We start from the raw sequence: 20,840 nt of genomic DNA, 5'->3' as shown, positions 1-20,840 counted from the left end.
CATATGTTCTGTTTTTTCAGAGATACATCAACTGTTTCAAATGTATGCATTGTGTGAAGGTGGGACAATGACTACAGAACAAAAGGGCTAAGTGTGACTTGCTGTCAGACATAACGCCACACACATAGACTCAAACATGATTAAGGTGACTGATGGCATTGTGGACTACAACAACATTTCTGGGTCTTCCAAGCATGTAATAAACAGGTACCATGCAAGTTTATATATGGCATGTGTGGTTCAGAACACAAGTGTCTGGAAGTATCCCTGATGATTGTATCAGTACAACATTGATGTGACAAACACAATAGGCATTTGTAAGACTGTGAGGGGCAGCCGTTAGTATGCCAGTATCCATTCCCCAAATGAGGTGGAGTGCAATGCTCGAAACCTCCTAACAATGAATGTTACATAACTTACCACAAACAATAGACGTTGCTGATTACATGTCTTAGAATGTGTATCCATTCACAATCAGAGTGACAGGAACTGCACTGAATAATGTATTGAGTAGCTGATTCCATACCGCTGCCAGTCAGACAGGTCCTTGGTCATAGGGGATATACATAGTCACACATGTAAATCAATACTAAATGCACATCCAAAGGCAATTGTCTAATGTAAGCAGTGCCGACATGATAACACTCAGACAGTCAATCATCATGGACACCATATTGTAGGAAACCAACAAGATTTATTAATACAAAAAATCACTACCTAACAAAAAGCCTAAACTACACACCAACCTACACTAACCTAACCTATACTAACTAATCTTAACTTATCCCTACAGTTAACTATCCATATCTAAACGTATCTTGTACTTTTAATTTCACACAATAAGCATAACCCCCTTAAGAGGCAATAAACAAGAAGGACATCATCAACTAAAGCTAAACATAGACTAGCTAAATCTATTGCATGAACAAATATATTTTTTTTTGTAATTTTTTGTCATTTTTGTTTTAACATAACCCTTATTCATAACCTCCCCAACAGTTGCTAAAAACAAAAAATATTCCTAAATCCCAACCCCCTTACTATACTATGTCCTAAAAGAAACCTACTCTATGCTAGCTTACCTATTCCTACCCATCTAAATTCCACTAAAACTATTTACAAAAACCAGGGGAAGGGAAGGTACTGGGAAGAGGAAAGCATTCAAAGCCAGTGCTTCTTTAGCTTCTTTTTGATGAACTTTAAAAGTTTTTAATTGCGCTCATTAGCCTCCTCCAGTTTGGCCATCTGCAACTTGATCTCAGCCATGACCTTATGCATTTTGCCCTCAAAGTTGGAGGCAGTGGAAGCTGGTGGTGGCTGTGGCTGGGATGCTGTTGTGGTAGGGGCCATTGAAGTTTAGGGGGTGAAACCTGTAGATCCACCTGACCCTCTGTGTTGAGGTTCCACTTGTTTATGTGCTTGTAGCAGGCTGTTTGGCTGGTCCTCCTTTTGGAAATGCCAGCCGCGACACCGAGGATTTCTCACATCTGTAACACTTTGCCATCCTGCGGTACCCTCTCTTGACCTCATAGATGTGCTGGAATCTCTCAACCATCTTAAAAAAAGGCACGCTTCTGTGCTAGAATCATTGAGGCCGCTAAAACATGAGGGGAACATGTCATCAGCAACTGTGTTAGGTAGAGTGAGAACAAGTGAGAAAAAGCATGCAATGGAAACAGCATCTTCAGATGATGCATATAATCCACCAGACCTCATAAAACAATGTCAAGCCCAAAGTCTGTACCAATCTGCCACCCAAGCATGTATGATATATTGTTGATATCGCAGGGATAACGGCTAATCAATGTTGCACACTATCTATGCACAAGCTTGAAACATCTCCTACGTACCCGGTAAACACTCACCATGCACATCTCAGACACATGTGATGTGACCATGCTCGCTCGCACTTATCATGATGGGTAGATCATGTAGGTTAATCTGCACATTTCTCATTTACTACAATCCATAGACATGGACCACAATCATCAGAAGAAGCTGAAATTTCAATGTGTACTTAACTAACTGTTGACCTTGTCAAAAAGTCGCTTGTGTGGCTGGTGCATCACTTCATTTCAGAAGAGTAGAGTCTCATTGAAAAGCCCATTGGAAACCTCGGCACATGGACATAACTTGTACCATGACCATAGTAACTTTGTGCAACGTGTGGCACATAGGGCAGTGACATGTGCTATGACAAATATGTTGCTAACATTCATGCTTTTGTGAGGCCCAGCACCTCTGTAACATATCTTGACTGACGTCACTGTGTTTGGGTGCATATTTACCTTTTCTAAAGACTCACAAATCCATTGCAGCACACGCTGGCTCCTGTGCATCATTTTGTCTTATTCCACATCCTCAACACAACATCAGACTTGATGTTGATACCCAAGGATATATAATGGTGTCTTCATTGACACACATGCCTTTCCTTTTTAACATCGAATTGCACACATCATACTCTCTCATACACAACCCTTGATTTACACATTTGGCATACAAGGTAATACTTACTGGCTGCATCTGGGTCTTCAAATTGTGAAACCTCACCAATGGTGTAGGGTGGAGGTCCACCTACAAGACATGACAGGAAAACATAGCTTTGTGATTGTTGTACAAAGAAAAGCATAGACAATTGTTCTACATTCCACTTGTTTAGCTGGTTGACCTAGTTAACTTTGGTTTAGGAATGAGCAACTGACATCTATAACAAGTTTTTTAGACAGACATAGTTGGCCCACAAAAACACATACAGACATGGATTTCACCCATACGTAAATGTCTCAAGCACATACGTAACATTTTCTTGAGACCAGGACACTGTCAATTGTCAGAAGCTGAGTACTTTGCAGTAAATCTAGGGGAAAAGGAGCATCAATTCAGATGGTCCACTTTTTCTGCCACCTCCTACCACCACATAACTCCACCATGTTTGTGCCACATTTGACATACAGTGCACCATGGTGCATGTCAGGACACTAATGTTATAAACTATGACATTAGGGTGGCACTCTGCATGCTTTGCATCATACATGAAGGTGCCAAACCTGCTAAGTGAAATTAGGCACATTGAAAACAGTGGGAGTGTCATTTTACCAACATGCCTCCGGCACATATTCAAGTTAACTCCAAAAATGGTGCAGTGGAATCTAGTAGATTTAACTGCTCAGTTTTTATGTGCATCCTTGCGCTGGACACACCCCTTGCATTCTTTACACTTGGCACAGACATGATGTTGCACAAGGGTTTAAAAGTGCCACAATACTTGCATTGCGCAGCTTTTGACATATGGGTGGTCATTACAACCCTGGCGGTCGGTGTTAAAGCGGTGGTAAGACCGCCAACAAGCCGGCGGAAAAATAATTGGAATCACGACCGTAGCGGAAACCGCCAACAAAGACAGCCACTTTAATACTCCGACCGCCACGGCGGGACAAACAAACAGACAGGCGAAAGATAATGTACCACTGTAGTAGGCTGGCCTAGCTTGTATTGGGTACCAAGGGGTACTTACACTCTGTACCAGGTCCAGTTATCCCTTATAGCCCACCCCAAGACCCTGAAAGGTAGGTGTAAAGTGCACCTACAACCCCCAGAGAGCACAGAAGTCGTGATAGGGGGATTCTGCAAGGAAGACCAACACCAGCAAAGCAACAACAGTGGATTTCTGGACCTGAGTACCTGTAAGACAAGGGGACCAAGTCCAAGAGTCGCGCCAGTGTCGAGAGTGGGCAGATGCCCAGGAAATGCCAACTGAGGGTGCAAGGAAGCTGCCACCGGATGGAAGTAGCTTTGTGTTCTGCAAGAACGAAGAGGACTAGGAACTTCCCCTTTGGAGGATGGATGTCCCACGTCGTGAAGAAGCTTGCAGAGGTGTTCCCACGCAGAAAGACCGCAAACAAGCCTTGCTAGCTGCAAGGGTAATGGTTAGGGTTTTTGGGTGCTGCTGAGGCCCAGGAGGGACCAGGATGTCGCCACTTGGAGGAGGAGACAGAGGGGGCGCCCAGCAAGTCAGGGAGCCCTCACAGAAGCAGGCAGCACCCGCAGAAGTACCGGAACAGGCACTTGGAAGAGGAGTGAATCGGAGTCCACCCGAAATCAGAAAAGGGAGTACCACGATGCCGGAGGACAACTCAGAAGGTTTTGCACTGCAGGTTAGAGTGTTGGGGACACAGGCTTGGCTGTGCATGAAGGAAATCCTGGAAGAGTGCACAGGAGCAGGAGCAGCTGCAAATCACGCGGTACCCAGCAATGCAGTCTAGCGTGGGGAGGCAAGGACTTACCTCCACCACACTTGGACTGAAGAATCACTGGACTGTGCGAGTCACTTGGACAGAGTTGCTGAGTTCCAAGGACCACGCTCGTCGTGCTGAGAGGGGACCCAGAGGACCGGTGATGCAGTCTTTTGTTGCCTGCGGTTGCAGGGGGAAGATTCCATCGACCCACAGGAGATTTCTTCAGAGCTCCTGGTGCAAGAAGGAGGCAGGCTACCCAGAGAGCATGCACCACCAGGAAACAGGCGAGAAAGCCAGCAGGATGAAGCAATACAAGGTTGCAGTAGTCGTCTTTGCTACTTTGTTGCGGTTTTGCAGGTGTCCTGAGCAGTCAGCGATCGATCCTTTGGCAGAAGGTGAAGAGGGAGATGCAGACGAACTCTGATGAGCTCTTGCATTCGGTCTCTGAAGAATTCCCCAAAGCAGAGACCCTAAATAGCCAGAAAAGGAGGTTTGGCTACCTAGGAAGGAGGATAGGCTAGTAACACAGGTAAGAGCCTATCAGAAGGAGTCTTTGACGTCACCTGCTGGCCCTGGCCACTCAGAGCAGTCCAGTGTGCCAGCACACCTCTGAATCCAAGATGGCAGAGGTCTGGGGCACGCTGGAGGAGCTCCCCTTTCCTTTGTCCAGTTTCGCGCCAGAGCAGGGCTGGGGGATCCCTGAACCGGTGTAGACTGGCTTATGCAGAGATGGGCACCATCTGTGCCCATCAAAGCATTTCCAGAGGCTGGGGGAGGCTACTCCTTCCCAGTCCTGACACCTTTTTCCAAAGGGAGAGGGTGTAACACCCTCTCTCTGAGGAAGTCCTTTGTTCTGCCTTCCTGGGCCAAGCCTGGCTGGACCCCAGGAGGGCAGAAACCTGTCTGAGGGGTTGGCAGCAGCAGCAGCTGCAGTCTTCCAGTATGCCAATGTGAATTGGTGAAATTGGTCACTAGCCTGTTAGTGACAATTTAGAAAGCAGAGAGAGCATAACCACTGAGGTTCTGATTAGCAGAGCCTCAGTGAGACAGTTAGTCATCACACAGGGAACACATACAGGGCACACTTATGAGCACTGGGGCACTGGCTGGCAGGGTCCCAGTGACACATACACTAAAACAAAATATATGAAGTGAAATATGGGGGTAACATGCCAGGCAAGATGGTACTTTCCTACAACCGCCCACAGTATCACAACCTACCCATCCGCCACGTTTTCCGGGGCGGATTCACCGCGAACAAAAACACGACAGAAACAGGACTTCGAAGGGAAAACGCTAACCTCTGCACACCCCACGAGGACTCCGGACGCCATGGAACCCGAACTCCACATCCTGCCAGCCCTTATCTTCTTGCTCCTCTAACAGGAGCACGAACGCCGGCGGTAAAGACCACGGTGAGTACTACACCTACGACACAGGGGTGGGGGAGAGAAAAGAGAGTGACACACACATGCAACACCCCCACCCTCATCCACAACAACACACACAATAATACATCATGATACATAACATAACAGTTACACCCCCCAACCCCCACCGGGAAGAATGCAAGGACAAAAGGAAATGAGTGTAACCATTGTAATATATTAAAATCAAGTATGCAAAAATATATATATACACTATAAACAAAATATACACCAAGAATAGTAGTCCAGGTAGTGCTCCATTGAAGTCCGTGGAACACTGGGCCCCCACGGTATGGGCGAGGCCCACACCCAATCCCTGAAATGACGGAGAGAACACTGCATTGGCATCAGATAGCAATAAAACAGGCACCTCAGGGGTAAGGGAAAGGGGGGGCACCTCAGCCGGTTGAGTGCCCAACGCCAAATCCATGAGGGGGCCACATGCCCACTGTTCCATCCTGGGGAGTGCAAAGCCACAGTCTCTCAAGTCTCACAAGTGGGCGGTTTGCCCACTGTTCCATCCTGGGGAGTGCAAAGCCACAGTCTCTCAAGTGGATAACAGTCTCCACTGGTTCTGGAGGGGGCTTTGTGCCTAGAGTGCTTCATCCTGCCAAGGACAGAGGTAGTGGATGCCTTTCTCCACTGGTTCTGGAGGGGGCTTTGTGCCCACAGTACTTCATCCTGCCAAGGACAGAGGTAGTGGATGTTTGTCTCCACTGGTTCTGGAGGGGGCTTTGCGCCCAGAGAGCTTCATCCTGCCAAGGACTGAGGTAGTGGATGTTTGTCTCCACTGGTTCTGGAGGGGGCTTTGCGCCCAGAATGCTTCATTCTGCCAAGGACAGAGGTAGTGGATGTTTGTCTCCACTGGTTCTGGAGGGGGTTTTGTGCCCAGAGTGCTTCATCCTGCCAAGGACTGAGGTAGTGGATGTTTGTCTCCACTGGTTCTGGAGCGGGTTTTGTGCCCAGAGTGCTTCATCCTGCCAAGGACTGAGTAGCGTTAGTGCCCTTGGCGCTCATGGGCCAGCGGTGCTTGTTGCGGCAGTGTCATTGGCAGCGGTGCTTGTTGCGGCGGTGCCCTGTTCAGCGGTGCTTGTGGCAGCGGTGCCCTGTTCAGCGGTGCTTGTGGCTGCGGTGCCTTGTTCAGCGGTGCTTGTGGCAGAGGGGTTCTTTGCAGTGACTCAGCTGCTGGTGGTCATGTCTGGCCCAGCGGGGCTGGTGCTGGCGGTCCTGTCTGGCCCAGCGGGGCTGGTGCTGGTGGTCCTTCATGGCCCAGCGGGGCTGGTGCTTGCGGCACTTCATGGCCCAGCGGGGCAGGTGCTGGAGGTCCTTCATGGCCCAGCGAGGCTGGTGCTGACGGTCCTTCATGGCCCAGCGGGGCTGGTGCAGACGGTCCTGTCCTGGGCAGCAGGGCTGATGCTGGCGGTCCTGTCCTGGGCAGCAGGGCTGGTGCTGGCGGTGGCCTCCTGGGCAGCAGGGCTGGTGCTGCCGGTGGCCTCCTGGGCAGCAGGGATGATGGCGGTGGCCTCCTGGGCAGCAGGGCTGGTGCTGGCGGTGGCCTACTGGGCAGCAGGGCGGGTGGCGGTGGCCTCCTGGGCAGCGGGGATGATGGCGGTCTTCTCCACCCTAATGCTCTTCCAAGACTTGCCGACTTTCTTGTGGGCCTTCCCCACCTTGGAAGGTGTCGCAGCTGACTTCACACTCCCACCTGTACCCCTGGGAGCGGCTTGGGTGGCTGGAGTCTTCCCCCTCTCCCGCCGGGCGCTGGTAAACTTTTGATGCTTGACAGGTGGGGGACTGCCCGTGCTGTGGCTCCGTGCCACACTGGCTGCCCTGGTGGCCGGTGCACTCCACATTCCGGTGACTACAGGCACCACTTGTCCCAGAGATGTTGTGGCTGAGGTGCTAGGTTGGGACCTGGAGAGTCGGGCCCTAGGAGACGGACGGGGTGGGGGAGGTGAGGGAAAGAAGTCAAGATTGGCCAGGAAAAGTTTCTTGGGAACACTGGGACGGGTAGCTGGAGGGGGGTTGGGAGTGGAGGAAGAGGTTGTGGTTGTTGCAGGTGTTCCTTTGGTGACTTTGGGTAAAGGTGCATGCGCTGAAGGCTGTCGTGAGGTGGATGGCTGTTGGGTGGGTGTGTGCCTGCGTTTGTGTATCTTGGGAGGGGGCGTCACAGACACACTGGGAGAGGACACAGGAGGCGTGTGAATGGTTGTGGGGATGGTGACTGCACGTGAGCGGGGTGTGGTGGTGTGTGTGCTGGTGATGGAAGTAGTGGCTGTAGGTGTAGTGCATGCAGGTGTGAGTGGAGACAAGACAGGGAGGGAGGAGAGAGACAAGGAGGAGGGGGACACATTGGAGGCAGTGGATGTTGGTGTGTCTGCAAGTGTGTGATGCTTGCGTGATTGGACGAGTCCGTGTCACTGGTGTCAGCTCCTGTCCCCACCGTGGAGCTCCCCTCGCACTCCGTCCCACTGGTGAACTCCGAGTCCGTAGTCTCGCCCTCCAGGGCCATGTGGGATGCAGCTCCCTCCTGCTCTGGTGCCACTGCTCCTCCGCCTGATGAAGCTAAATCACACAAGAACAGGGAGACCACAAAAAGGGAGGGACGACAGAAGAAAGACATATTGGGGGTCATTACAACATTGGCAGTAAAAGCCGCTTACCGCTGTGCAGAAGACCGCCAACACACCGCAGCGGCAGCGGAATTCCTTCACAGCTATTATGACCCACATCTCGGAATCCGACAAAATTCAGACACCCACACAAGTCCGCCACACCAAAGGTCAGTGATAAACTGCCGAAAACAAAACCTCCACCGTCACGCCAACAGAAAAATGACAACACTATCACGACACACGAATCCACGCGGCGGCCTTTCAACCGCGGTATTCCATTGGCGGTACACACTGCCGTGCTCAAAATACACACACTCTTACAAAACACAGCCACATTGGACAATTCGAAATACACACACCTGATACACATACACACACCACTCCCACACACCCAATACAATATAAAACACACACCTACATCACCCACAAACCCCTACGACCACAATTACAGAGAGAAGGTCAGAGAGAGACACCACCATCAACAAACTAGCATCCACAGGCACACAACACCATCACCCACACAACTTCCACGCACAAAACACCACACACCACTACATATCACCACACTTATCACCACACACAACACCCCACACATCACCCACACCACCCCATGGCACGGCATAGACAGCCCAGGTTCACGGAGGAGGAACTCAGGGTCATGGTGGAGGAGATCGTCCGGGTAGAGCCACAGCTATTTGGATCACAGGTGCAGCACACCTCAATTGCAAGTAAGATGGAGCTATGGCGAAGAATAGTCGACAGGGTCAACGCAGTGGGACAACACCCAAGAAATCGGGAGGACATCAGTGAGAGGTGGAACGACCTACGGGGGAAGGTGCGTTCCGTGGTCTCAAGACACCACCAGGCGGTTCAGCGGACTGGCGGAGGACACCCACCTCCTCACCCACAACTAACAACATGGGAGGAGCAGGTCTTGCCGATTCTGCATCCTGAGGGCCTTGCAGGAGTCGGTGGAGAAATGGACTCTGGTAAGTCAAATCTTAGCTATTACATCCCCCACCCTACCTGCATGCTATCACATACCCCCACCCTCTCCTCCACCCCTATCAATCCAACTCCTCACAAATGTACCGATATCACAAACCACACATCCCAACACCAAGCCCTGCATGCAACAACAAGGCATGAACACCCATCACTAAAGCATGGCCACTGCACATACCCTACACCCCCCTAAACCATCATCACACAAGCTCACACACAGGAATGCCAGCACTGGGGTACACGTTCACCCACCCTTTGCACACCATGACACACACAGATGCAATAATCATGCCTTTACACCCCTGCAGGACCACTACCCAACGTCACCAGACAGGAGGGTCCAGACATGTCCACTACACCCACAGAAGAGGCCCACAGTGATGACAGCACCTCTGTCCAACTGGATGTACATGACCAGCCCGGACCATCGTGGGCCTCTGGACAGTCGGTTCCCCTCACACAGGCTCAGGCCACCACAGACCTTCCCCCTCTGGAAACACCAGCACAGCACCCAACCAGCGGGCCCATACCTCCGTCCCCAGGACACGTCAATCAGCTGTGTGTCCACCACTACAGGGAACCCAGGATAACCCACCACCCTAACAACAACAGGGACCTGGGGGCAGTGGCAGTGGGCACACGGTCCAGGGGACGGAGGCCCAGGAACACAGGGGAACTGGGAGGGCTGCTGTGCGACAGGGGGCGGACAGGCCACGGGAACCCACTCTCCACGAGGCCCTCTCCTCCATCATGGGAGCCTACCACCACTCCCAGGAGACGATGGCAACCGTACTGGCCAAGTTTCAGGAGACCCAGCGGATGCAGGAGGAACAGTATTTGCGGTTCAGGGAGGGACTCAGAACCATCAGCTCTGCCCTGGGCACCATCGTAGGGGTGCTAAAGGAAGTACTCAACACCAGGAGGAATACTGTGGCATTCCAAGGGGCCCCTGACACTAGCATGGACATTGAACTGCCCACCACCTCCGCCAGCGCTAGTGGACAGGAGGCACCGCCACAGGACCACCACACCAGCACCCCACCCCCTGCAGACGGAGAACCACCCCGCAAACGGTCCCTGAGAACCAGGAACAAGACAGAGCACGATGCCAAGACCCCCACCAAGAAATTAGACCACCCTGATTGTCATCCCACTGTCCAACTTTGTCACCCTGTCCATATTGAAACTGCCCCCAGGTCTACTTCCTATGCCCATATGGGCAATGCCCTGTGAGACTAATAGACTGGACTCTGTGCCATCACCCCTCACCATTTAACTTCCCCTCCAATATTTTGTATTGAAATAAACACACCTAAAGCACCAAAAGATCTGGAGTCTGTCTGTGATTTCGAAATAGTGTATTTGCAATTACAGTGACAAAATGTTCATGAAATAGTAATGTCAACATACCTATGTCACACAGCTCTAGTCCATGAGGAATCTAAGCAGATGACACACGTTGGGACCTACACCTGTGAAACCGTAAGGGAAAGTGACAACTCAGTGACCATACACTGGGTGAAATCGACAGACAGGATAGAGGTAAAAGTGTTAAAGTACATGTAGTAGGCAGGAATGTATTCTCACCTGTGTTTCACTGGAAATATTGCTCAATGACTGAGTCCCTGTTCTGCATGTCTTCTTCCTCTGCTTCCTCCTCATCACTGTCCACAGGCTCCACAGCTGCCACAACACCGCCATCTGGACCATCCTCCTGCAGAAAAGGCACCTGTCGTCGCAAAGCCAAGTTGTGAAGCATACAGCAGGCCACGATGATCTGGCACACCTTCTTTGGTGAGTAGAATACGGATCCACATGTCATATGCAGACACCTCAACCTGGCCTTCAGGAGCCCGAAGGTCTGCTCGATCACCCTCCTAGTTCAACCATGGGCCTCATTGTAGCGTTCCTCTGCCCCGTGTCCTGGGATTCCTCACTGGGGTCAGTAGCCATGACAGGTTGGGGTAACCAGAGTCACCTAATAGCCACACACGGTGCCTCTGGAGTTGACCCATCACATAAGGGATGCTGCTATTCCGCAGGATGTAGGCGTCATGCACTGAGCCAGGGAACATGGCATTCACATGGGAGATGTACTGGTCGGCCAAACATACCATCTGTACATTCATGGAATGATAACTCTTCCGGTTCCTGTACACCTGTTCACTCCTGTGGGGGGGGGACCAAAGCCACATGGGTCCCATCAATGGCACCTATGATGTTGGGGATATGTCCCAGGGCATAGAAGTCACCTTTCACTGTAGGCAAATCCTCCACCTGAGGGAAAACGATGTAGCTCCGCATGTGTTTCAGCAGGGCAGACAACACTCTGGATAATACGTTGGAAAATATAGGCTGCGACATCCCTGATGCCATGGCCACGGTTGTCTGAAAAGACCAACTAGCAAGTAAATGGAGCACTGATAGCACCTGCACTTGAGGAGGGATTCCTGTGGGATGGCGGCTTGCTGACATCAGGTCAGGCTCTAACTGGGTACACAGTTCCTAGATTGTAGCACGGTCAAACCTGTAGGTGATAATCAAATTTCTTTCCTCCATTGTCGACAGGTCCACCAGCGGTCGGTACACCGGAGGATTCCGCCATCTCCTCACATGTCCCAGCGGACGGTGCCTATGAAGGACAACAGCGAGCACAGAGTCAAACAACTCAGAGGTATGTACCCACAGTCTACACAGAACACCATTCATACAAAAAATGTGGCCTGTATGTGTGTTGAGACTAGGCCTAGGTATGTGTGACGCAGTTGGTAATTAGGCCATGTGGGCCCCTGAAATGGGGGCTGCCTGACCTGTAAAGTGGGACAGTGGGATGTGAGGTAACTGCGCTGGCGTTGTACACCATCGTGGTAGCGGTCGGAGACCGCAGCGCAATTCTGCATTGGTTAACATTGGACATTATGGGTCCCAGGAGCCAATGACGATGTACGCCAGCGGTGATGGTACGCACCGCCGCGGGCGTGACCGCTGAGGACGTGACCGCCATTTTCTATCTGTTGAATCACTCGATACCTGATCTTCGACATGAGAGGACCTACACTGCAAGTGCTGCTGTGACCTCGGTCTGGAAGAGACAATGGCTCGTGCGTCTGGGGAAAGGGCCCCTGCCTTCACTGCGGAGGAGTTGGAGAAGCTCGTTGATGGGGTCCTCCCCCAGTACACGCTACTCTACGGTCCTCCAGACCAACAGGTAAGTACACAGGGAGCATGTTGTATGGGCTATGCCTGTGTGGAGAGGGCTGGTTGTAAGAAGGAAGGGGGCAGAGTGCTGCATGCATGAAAGACGGTGGGTGCATGTGCCACATGGCAAGGGTAGGGATGGGGGCCCCTCACTTTGACGGCGCAGTTGGTAATGACTTCTCTTCTTACCCTGTACATTTCATGTAGGTCAGCGTCCACCAGAAGAAGGATATTTGGCGTGCCATCGCCAAGGACGTCCGGACCCTGGGGGTCCACCACAGACGGAGCACCCACTGCCGTAAAAGATGGGAGGACATTCGCCGCTGGAGCTAGAAGACGGCGGAGGCTAAACTGGGGATGGCCTCCCAACGTGGGAGGGGTGCCCGTCGAACCATGACCCCCCTGATGTTCAGGATCCTGGCAGTGACCTACCTGGAGTTGGATGGGCGCTTGAGGGCATTACAGCAGACACAAGAGGGTGGGTACACTCTCATTCAGCTGACTTTGCGTGCAGTGGAGGTGTCTGGGTGGGGGAGGAGGGCTGTGGGTTTCCCTAAGCCAGGGCAAGTTCCGTAGCCTAGGCCCCTCCGTAAGGCATGGCCCTGTGGCCTCCCACCCCACCTATGTAGAGTGCCAAGTACAGCTATTCATGCACCTGTGTCATCTATGTGTGCATATGTCGTCCATAGCCTTGTAGGCCATTTCCCAGGAATTGCACTGTAGAGCCCAACAGCGCGACGTGGTGCAGGGGGCTTCTGTGTCTGTCTTGTCCGCCAACGGTAGCGGTAATCCATGCACTCAACTTGTCTTTCTTCTGTCCCCCCCCCCTTTTTTGTGGTCTCCCTGTTCTTGTGTGCATTAGCATCATCAGGCAGAGGAGCAGTGGCACCGGAGCACGAGGGAGCTGCATCCCACATGGCCATGGAGGGCCACACTACGGACTCAGAATACACCAGTGGGACAGAGGGCGAGGGGAGCACCACAGTGGGGACAGGAGCTGAAACCAGCGACACAGACTCATCCTCCGATGGGAGCTCCCTTGTGGTGGCGACAACATCTGTGCCCCCCACTTCTACAGGTACAGCCACCACCCCCCCCTACCAGCACCGCCCTCCCAGCAGCCCCTCAGCCTTCGCCTCAGGCACTTCAGGCCCTACCCCTGTCACCCCTGCTGCCCTCAGTGAGGAGGCCATTGACCTCCTCAGGTCACTCACTGTTGGGCAGTCTACCATTTTGAATACCATCCAGGGTGTAGAGAGGCAGTTGCAACAAACTAATGCATTCCTGGAGGGCATTCATTCTGGTCAGGCGGCCCTTCACCGATCCTTTCAAACTCTGGCCTCAGCACTGATGGCAGCCATTGTCCCTGTGTCTAGCATCCCCCCTCCAACTTCCTCCACCCAGACCCAATCCCCTGTACCTCTGCCTATCCCAAGCACACCATCAGACCAGCCTGCACACACCTCACCACACAAGGGAAGCTCAGGCAAACATAAGCACCACACATCCCACAGGCACTCACGCAAGCATCACACACATACAGACACACCAACATCCACTGCCTCCACTATGTCCCCCTCCTCGTCGTCGTCTCCCTCCTACCTCCCAATCTTGTCTACACTCACACCTGCATACACTACCTCTACAGCCACTACGTCCCGCACCAGCACACCCACAGCACACCCCGCTCACGTGCAGTCACCACCCCCACTACCATTCACACGTCCCCTGTATCCTCTCCCAGTGTGTCTGTGACGCCCCCTCCCAAGATACACAAACGCAGGCACACACCCACCCAACAGCCATCCACCTGCACCCAAAGCCACAAAACGTACACCTCCTACAACCACCACCTCTTCCTCCACTCCCAAACCCCCTCCAGCTACCCGTTCCAGTGTGTCCCAACAACTTTTCCTGTCCACCATTAACCTATTTCCCACCCCCGTCCTACTCAAAGGTCCCGAACTAGCACCTCAGCCACAGCATCTCCAGGACCAGTGGTGCCTGTTGTCACAGGTATGTGGAGTGCACCAGCCACCAGGACACCAAGTGTGGCACGGAGCCACAGCACAGCCAGTCCCCCCCGTGAAGCACCAGAAGTTGGCCAGTGCCCGGCGGGAGAGGGGGAAGACTCCAGCCACCCAAGCCGCTCCCAGGGGTCCCGGTGGGAGTGTGGACTCAGCTGTGACTCCTCCCAAGGTGGTGAAGGGTCACAAGAAACCCGGCAAGTCTGGGAGGAGCAGCACGGCGGAGAAGATCGCCATCAGCCCCGCTGCCCAGGAGGGCCCCACCAGCCCCATCGTCGCTGCCCAGGAGTGCCATGGCAGCCCAATCATCCCTGCTGCCCAGGAGGGCCCTGTGAGACCCATCGTCGCTGCTGCCCAGGAGGGACCCGGAGCCCCATCGTCGCTGCCCAGGAGTGCCCTGCCAGCCCCATCGTTGCTGCCCAGGAGTGCCCCGCCAGCCCCATCATCGCTGCTGCCCAGAAGGGCCCGCAAGCCCCATCGTCGCTGCCCAGGAGGGCCCGCCAGCCCCATCGTCGCTGCTGCCTAAGAGGGCCCCGCAAGCCCCATCATCGCTGCCCAGGAGGGCCCCACCAGCCACAGCCCAGCTGCCCAGGAGGGCCCTGCAACCACTGGCCAGCTGCCCAGGAGGGCCCCGCCAGCCACAGCCCAGCTGACCAATGAAGGACCGCCAGCACCAGCCCAGCTGGGCAATGAAGGACCGCCAACTCAAGCACCGACTGCCAACTCAAGCACCGCTGAACAGGGCAAGCACCGCTGAACAGGGCAAGGACCGCCAACTCAAGCAACGCTGAACAGGGCAAGGACCACCAACTGAAGCACCACTGAACAGGGCAAGGACTGCCAACTCAAGCACCGCTACACAGGGCAAGGACCGCCAACTCAAGCACCGCTGAACAGGGCAAGCACCGCTGAACAGGGCAAGCACCGCTGAACAGGGCAAGGACCGCCAACTCAAGCACCGCTGAACAGGGCAAGCACCGCTGAACAGGGCAAGGACCGCCAACTCAAGCACCACTGAACAGGGCAAGGACCGCCAACTCAAGCACCGCTGAACAGGGCAAGCACCGCTGAACAGGGCAAGGACCACCAACTCAAGCACCGCTGCACAGGGCAAGGACCGACAACTCAAGCACCGCTAGCCCATGAGCGGCAGGGGCACTGACGCAACTGGGACCGTCACGGGGTGAGTGATGCACTCTGGGCACCAGTCCCCCTCCAGAACCAGTGGATTATCACATACACTACCTCAGTCCTTGGCAGGATGAAGCACTCTGGGCACCAGTCCCCCTCCAGAACCAGTGGATTATCACATCCACTACCTCAGTCCTTGGCAGGACGAAGCACTCTGGGCACCAATCCCCTCCAAAACCAGTGGAGAAAGACATCCACTACATCTGTCCTTGGCAGGATGAAGCACTCTGGGCACCAAGACCCCTCCAGAACCAGTGGAGACATGCATCCACTACCTCAGTCCTTGGCAGGATGAAGCACTCTGGGCACAAAGCCCCCTCCAGAAACCAGTGGAGAATGTTATCCACTTGAGAGACTGTGGCTTTGCACTCCCCAGGATGCAGCAGTGAGCAACCCACCCACTGTAGAGACTTGAGAGACTGTGGCTTTGCACTCCCCAGGATGCAGCAGTGGGCAACCCACCCACTTGTGAGACTTGAGAGACTGTGGCTTTGCACTCCCCAGGATGCAGCAGTGGTCAACCCACCCACTGTAGAGACTTGAGAGACTGTGGCTTTGCACTCCCCAGGATACATCAATGGGCATGGTGCCCCCTCGTGGATCTGGCGTCATGCACTCATCCGGCTGAGGTGCCCCCCTTCCGTTCCCCCTGAGGTGCCTGTTGTATTTCTATCTGATGCCTCTGCAGTGTTCTCTCTGTTTTGATCTGGTATCATGTGTGGGCCTCCCCCATGCATTTTGGGCCCAGTGGTCCACGGACTATTAATGGAGCAATAACTGGACTACTAATCTTGGTGTATATTTTGGTAATAGTGTCTATATGTTTATTTTTGCTTACTGAATTTTGATATATTACAATGGTTACACTCATTTCCTTTTGTCTTTGCATTCTTCTGGGGGGTTTGGGGAGTGTAGCTATAATGTATAGATATGCATTAGTGTGTGTGTTGTAGTGGGTGAGGGTGGGGGTGGGGGTGGGGGTGTTGCATGTGTGTGTCCCTGTTTTTTCCCTCCCCCTCCCCTGTGTCGTAGGTGCAGTACTCACTGTGGTCTTCACCGCCGGCATCGGTCCTCCTGGTACAGGAGGAGGAAGACTATCGCAGGGAGGATTTGGAGTTCCGGGTCCATGGTGTCCTCCTTCCTCGTCGGAGTGTGTAGAGGTGAGCGTTTTCCCTTCAAAATTCCTGTTTCCGCTGTGTTTTTATCCGCGGTGTACCCGCCCCGGAAAAGGTGGCGGATTGGCCTGTCATAATAGTGTGGGCGGTACATTGTCCTCCGCCTGTCTGTTGGTGGTGACCGCCAAGCTGTTTGTTTGTACCGCCGTGGCGGTCGGAGTGTTAAAGTGGCTGTCTTTGTTGGTGGTTTCCGCCACGGTCATAATTCCAAAACTTTTTCCGCCGGCCTGTTGGCGGTCTTACCGCCGCTTTAACACCGTCTGCCAGGGTTGTAATGACCACCATTGAGTGCATGCATTACCGCTACTGTTGGCGGACACGACAGACACAGAAGCCCCATGCACTACGCCGCGCACTTCGGCTCCACTGTTCAATCCCTGGGACATGGCCTACAAGGCATTGGCTGACATCTGCACACATGGATGACACAGGAGCCTGACTAGGTGAACTTGGCACTGTACACAGGTGGGGTGGGGTGCCACAGGGTCTGCCAGAACAAGGGGACCTAGCATACACGCCCTGGCCTAGGGAAACCCACAGCCCACCTCCCCCACCCAGACACCTCCACTGCGAGCAAAATCAGCAGAATGAGAGTGTACTCACCCGCTTGTGTCTGCTGTGATGCCCTCAAGTGCCCATCCAACTCTGGGTACGCCACTGCCAGGATCCTGAACATAAGGGGGGTCATGGTGCGACGGGCACCCCTCCCACGTTGGGAGGTCATCCCCAGCTGGGCCTCTGCCGTCTTCTTGCTTCCCCGGCGAATGTCCTCCCATCTCTTACGGCAGTGGGTGCTCCGTCTGTGGTGGACCCCCAGGGTCCGGACTTCAATGGCGATGGCACGCCAAATATCCTTTTTCTGGTGGGCGCTGACCTACATGAATTGTACAGGGGGAAAAGAAAAGTTATTACCAACTGCACCGTCACAGTCATTGGCCCCCATCCCTACCCTTGCCATGTGGCACATGCACTCACCGTCGTTTCAATGCTTCCGTACTCTCCCCCCTTCCTTCTTACATCCACCCCTCTCCACACAGGCATAGCCCATACAGCATGCTCCCAGTGTACTTACCTGTTTGTCTGGAGGACCGTAGAGTAGCGTGTACTGGGGAAGGACCCCATCAATGAGTTTCTCCAACTCCTCCGATGTGAAGGCTGGGGCCCTTTCCCCAGACGCACGAGCCATTGTCTCTTCCAGACTGAGGTCACAGCAGCACTTGCAGTGTAGGTCCTCTCCTGTCGAAGATCAGGTATCGAGTGATTGAACAGATAGAAAATGGCGATCACGTCTGCGGTGGTGCGTACCATCACTGCCGGCATACATCATCATTGGCTCTTGGGACCCATATGGTCCAATGTTAACCAATGCAGAATTGCACTGTAGTCTTTGACCGCCTACCGCGACGGTGTACAACGCCAGCGCAATTACATCACATCCCATTGTCTCACTTTACAGGTCAGGCAGCCGCCATTTCAGGGGCCCACATAGCTCCATTTTTAACTACGTCACACATATCCAGGCCTTGCCTCAACACTCATAGAGGGCAAATTTTGGATTAGGATTCGTGTTCTGTGTAAGGTGCGGGTATGTACCTCTGAGTTGGTTGACTCTGTGGTCGCTGTTGTCCTTCATAGGCACCGTCCGCTGGGACATGTGAGGAGATGGCGGCATCCTCCGGTGTACAGACCACTGGTGGACCTGTCGACAATGGAGGAAAGACATGTGATCATCACCTACAGGCTTGATCGTGCCACAATACTGGATTGTGTGCCCAGCTGGAGCCAGACCTGATGTCAGCTATCCACCATCCCACAGGAACCCCCCCTCAAGTACAGGTGCTGTCAGTACTCCATTTCCTTGCAAGTGGGTCATTTCAAACAACAGTGGCCATAGCATCAGGGATGCCCCAGCCTATGTTTTCCAACATGTTGTCCAGAGTGCTGTCTGCCCTGCTGAAACACATGCGGAGCTACATAGTTTTCCCTCAGGTGGAGGATTTGCCTACAGTGAAAGGTGACTTCTATGCCCTGGGACATATCCCAAACATTATGCGTGCCATTGATGGGACCCATGTGGCTTTGGTACCCCCCGCAGGAGTGAACAGGTGTACAGAAACCGGAAGAGTTATCATTCCATGAGGGTGCAGATGGTGTGTTTGGCAGACCAGTACATCTCCCATGTGAATGCCAAATTCCCTGGCTCAGTGCATGACGCTTACATCCTGCGGAATAGCAGCATCCCTTATGTGATGGGTCAACTCCAGAGGCACCGTGTGTGGCTATTAGGTGAGCACCTGGAAGCAAGTCAGTGGGAATGGTTGTCTGGGTCTGGGGATATCCCTACATGTTAGTGTGTGTCTAACAGTTGTCCCTCGCCATTTGCAGGTGACTCTGGTTCCCCAACCTGTCATGGCTACTGACCCCAGTGAGGAATCCCAGGACAAGGGCACAGGAACGCTACAATGAGGCCCATGGGTGAACTCGGGGGATAATAGAGCGGACCTTCGGCCTCCTGAAGGCCAGGTTCAGGTGCCTACAGATGACAGGTGGATCCCTATTCTACTCACCAAAGAAGATGTGCCAGATCATCGTGGCCTGCTGTATACTTCACAACTTAGCTTTGCGATGACAGGTGCCTTTTCTGCAGGAGGATGGTCCAGATGGCGGTGTTGTTGCAGCTGTGGAGCCTGTAGACAGTGAAGATGAGGAAGCAGAAGAAGAGGACATCGACAACAGGACCTCTGTGATCCTGCAATACTTCGAGTGAGACGCAGGTAAGAATACAAACCTGTCTACTACATGTACTTTAACACTACTACCTCTCTACTGTCTGTCGTTTTCACCCAGTGTATGGTCACTGAGTTGTCACTTTCCCTTACGATTTCACAGATGTGGGTCCCACTGTGTGACATCTGCTGTGTTTCCTCATGGACTAGAGCTGTGTGACATAGGTATGTTGAAATTACAATTGAAAGAGCATTTTGTCACTATAATTGCTAATACACAATTTCGAAATCACAGACTGACTCCAGATTGTTTTGTGCTTCAAGGGTGTTTATTTCAGTGCTCAATATTGGAGGGGGTTGTAAAATGGTCAGGGGTGATGGTGGAGGAATGTCCATGGCAGAGTCCAGTCTATTAGTCTAAGAGGTGCATTGCCCAAATGAGCATAGGAAGTGGAGCTGGGGCAGTTTGAGGATGAACAGCGTGACAAAGTGGGACAGAAGGATGATATTCAGGGTGGTCTCATTTCTTGGCGGGGGTCTTGGCATCGTTCTCTGTCTTTGTCCTGGATCTCAGGGACCGTTTGCGGGGTGGTTCTCCCTCTGCAGGGGGTGGGGTGCTGGTGTGGTGGTCCTGTGGCGGGGCGTCCTGTCTACTAGCACCGGCAGAGGTGGTGGGCAGTTCATCGTCCAGGCTAGTATCAGGGGCCCCTTGTTGTGCCACAGTGTCCCGCCTGGTGTTGAGTACTTCCTTCAGCACCACTACGATGGTGCCCATGGTGGAATTGATGGATCTGAGTTCCTCCCTGAAGCCCAAATACTGTTCCTCCTGCAGCCGCTGGGTCTCCTGAAACTTGGCCAGTACCGTTGCCATCGTCTGCTGGGAGTGGTGATAGGCTCCCATGATGTTGGAGAGGGCCTCGTGGAGAGTGGGTTCCCTTGGCCTGTCCTCCTGCTGTCGCACAGCAGCCCTCTCAGTTCCCCTGTTTCTCTGGGCCTCTGTCCCCTGAACCGTGTGCCCACTACCACTGCCCTCAGGTCCCTGTTGTTGTTGGGATGGTGGGTTAGCCTGGGTTCCCTGTAGTGGTGGACATACAGCTGATTGACGTGTCTTGGGAACAGAGGTATGGCCCCGTTGGGTGGGTGCTGTGCTGGTGTTTCCAGAGAGGGGACGCTCTGTGGTGGCCTGTGACTGTGTGAGGGAAACCGAATGTCCAGAGGTCCCCTATAGGCCAGGCTGG

This window comes from Pleurodeles waltl, chromosome 9 (assembly GCF_031143425.1).
Source record: "Pleurodeles waltl isolate 20211129_DDA chromosome 9, aPleWal1.hap1.20221129, whole genome shotgun sequence".
In the NCBI taxonomy this organism is placed as follows: domain Eukaryota; kingdom Metazoa; phylum Chordata; class Amphibia; order Caudata; family Salamandridae; genus Pleurodeles; species Pleurodeles waltl.
This window is presented reverse-complemented; position numbering follows the sequence as displayed.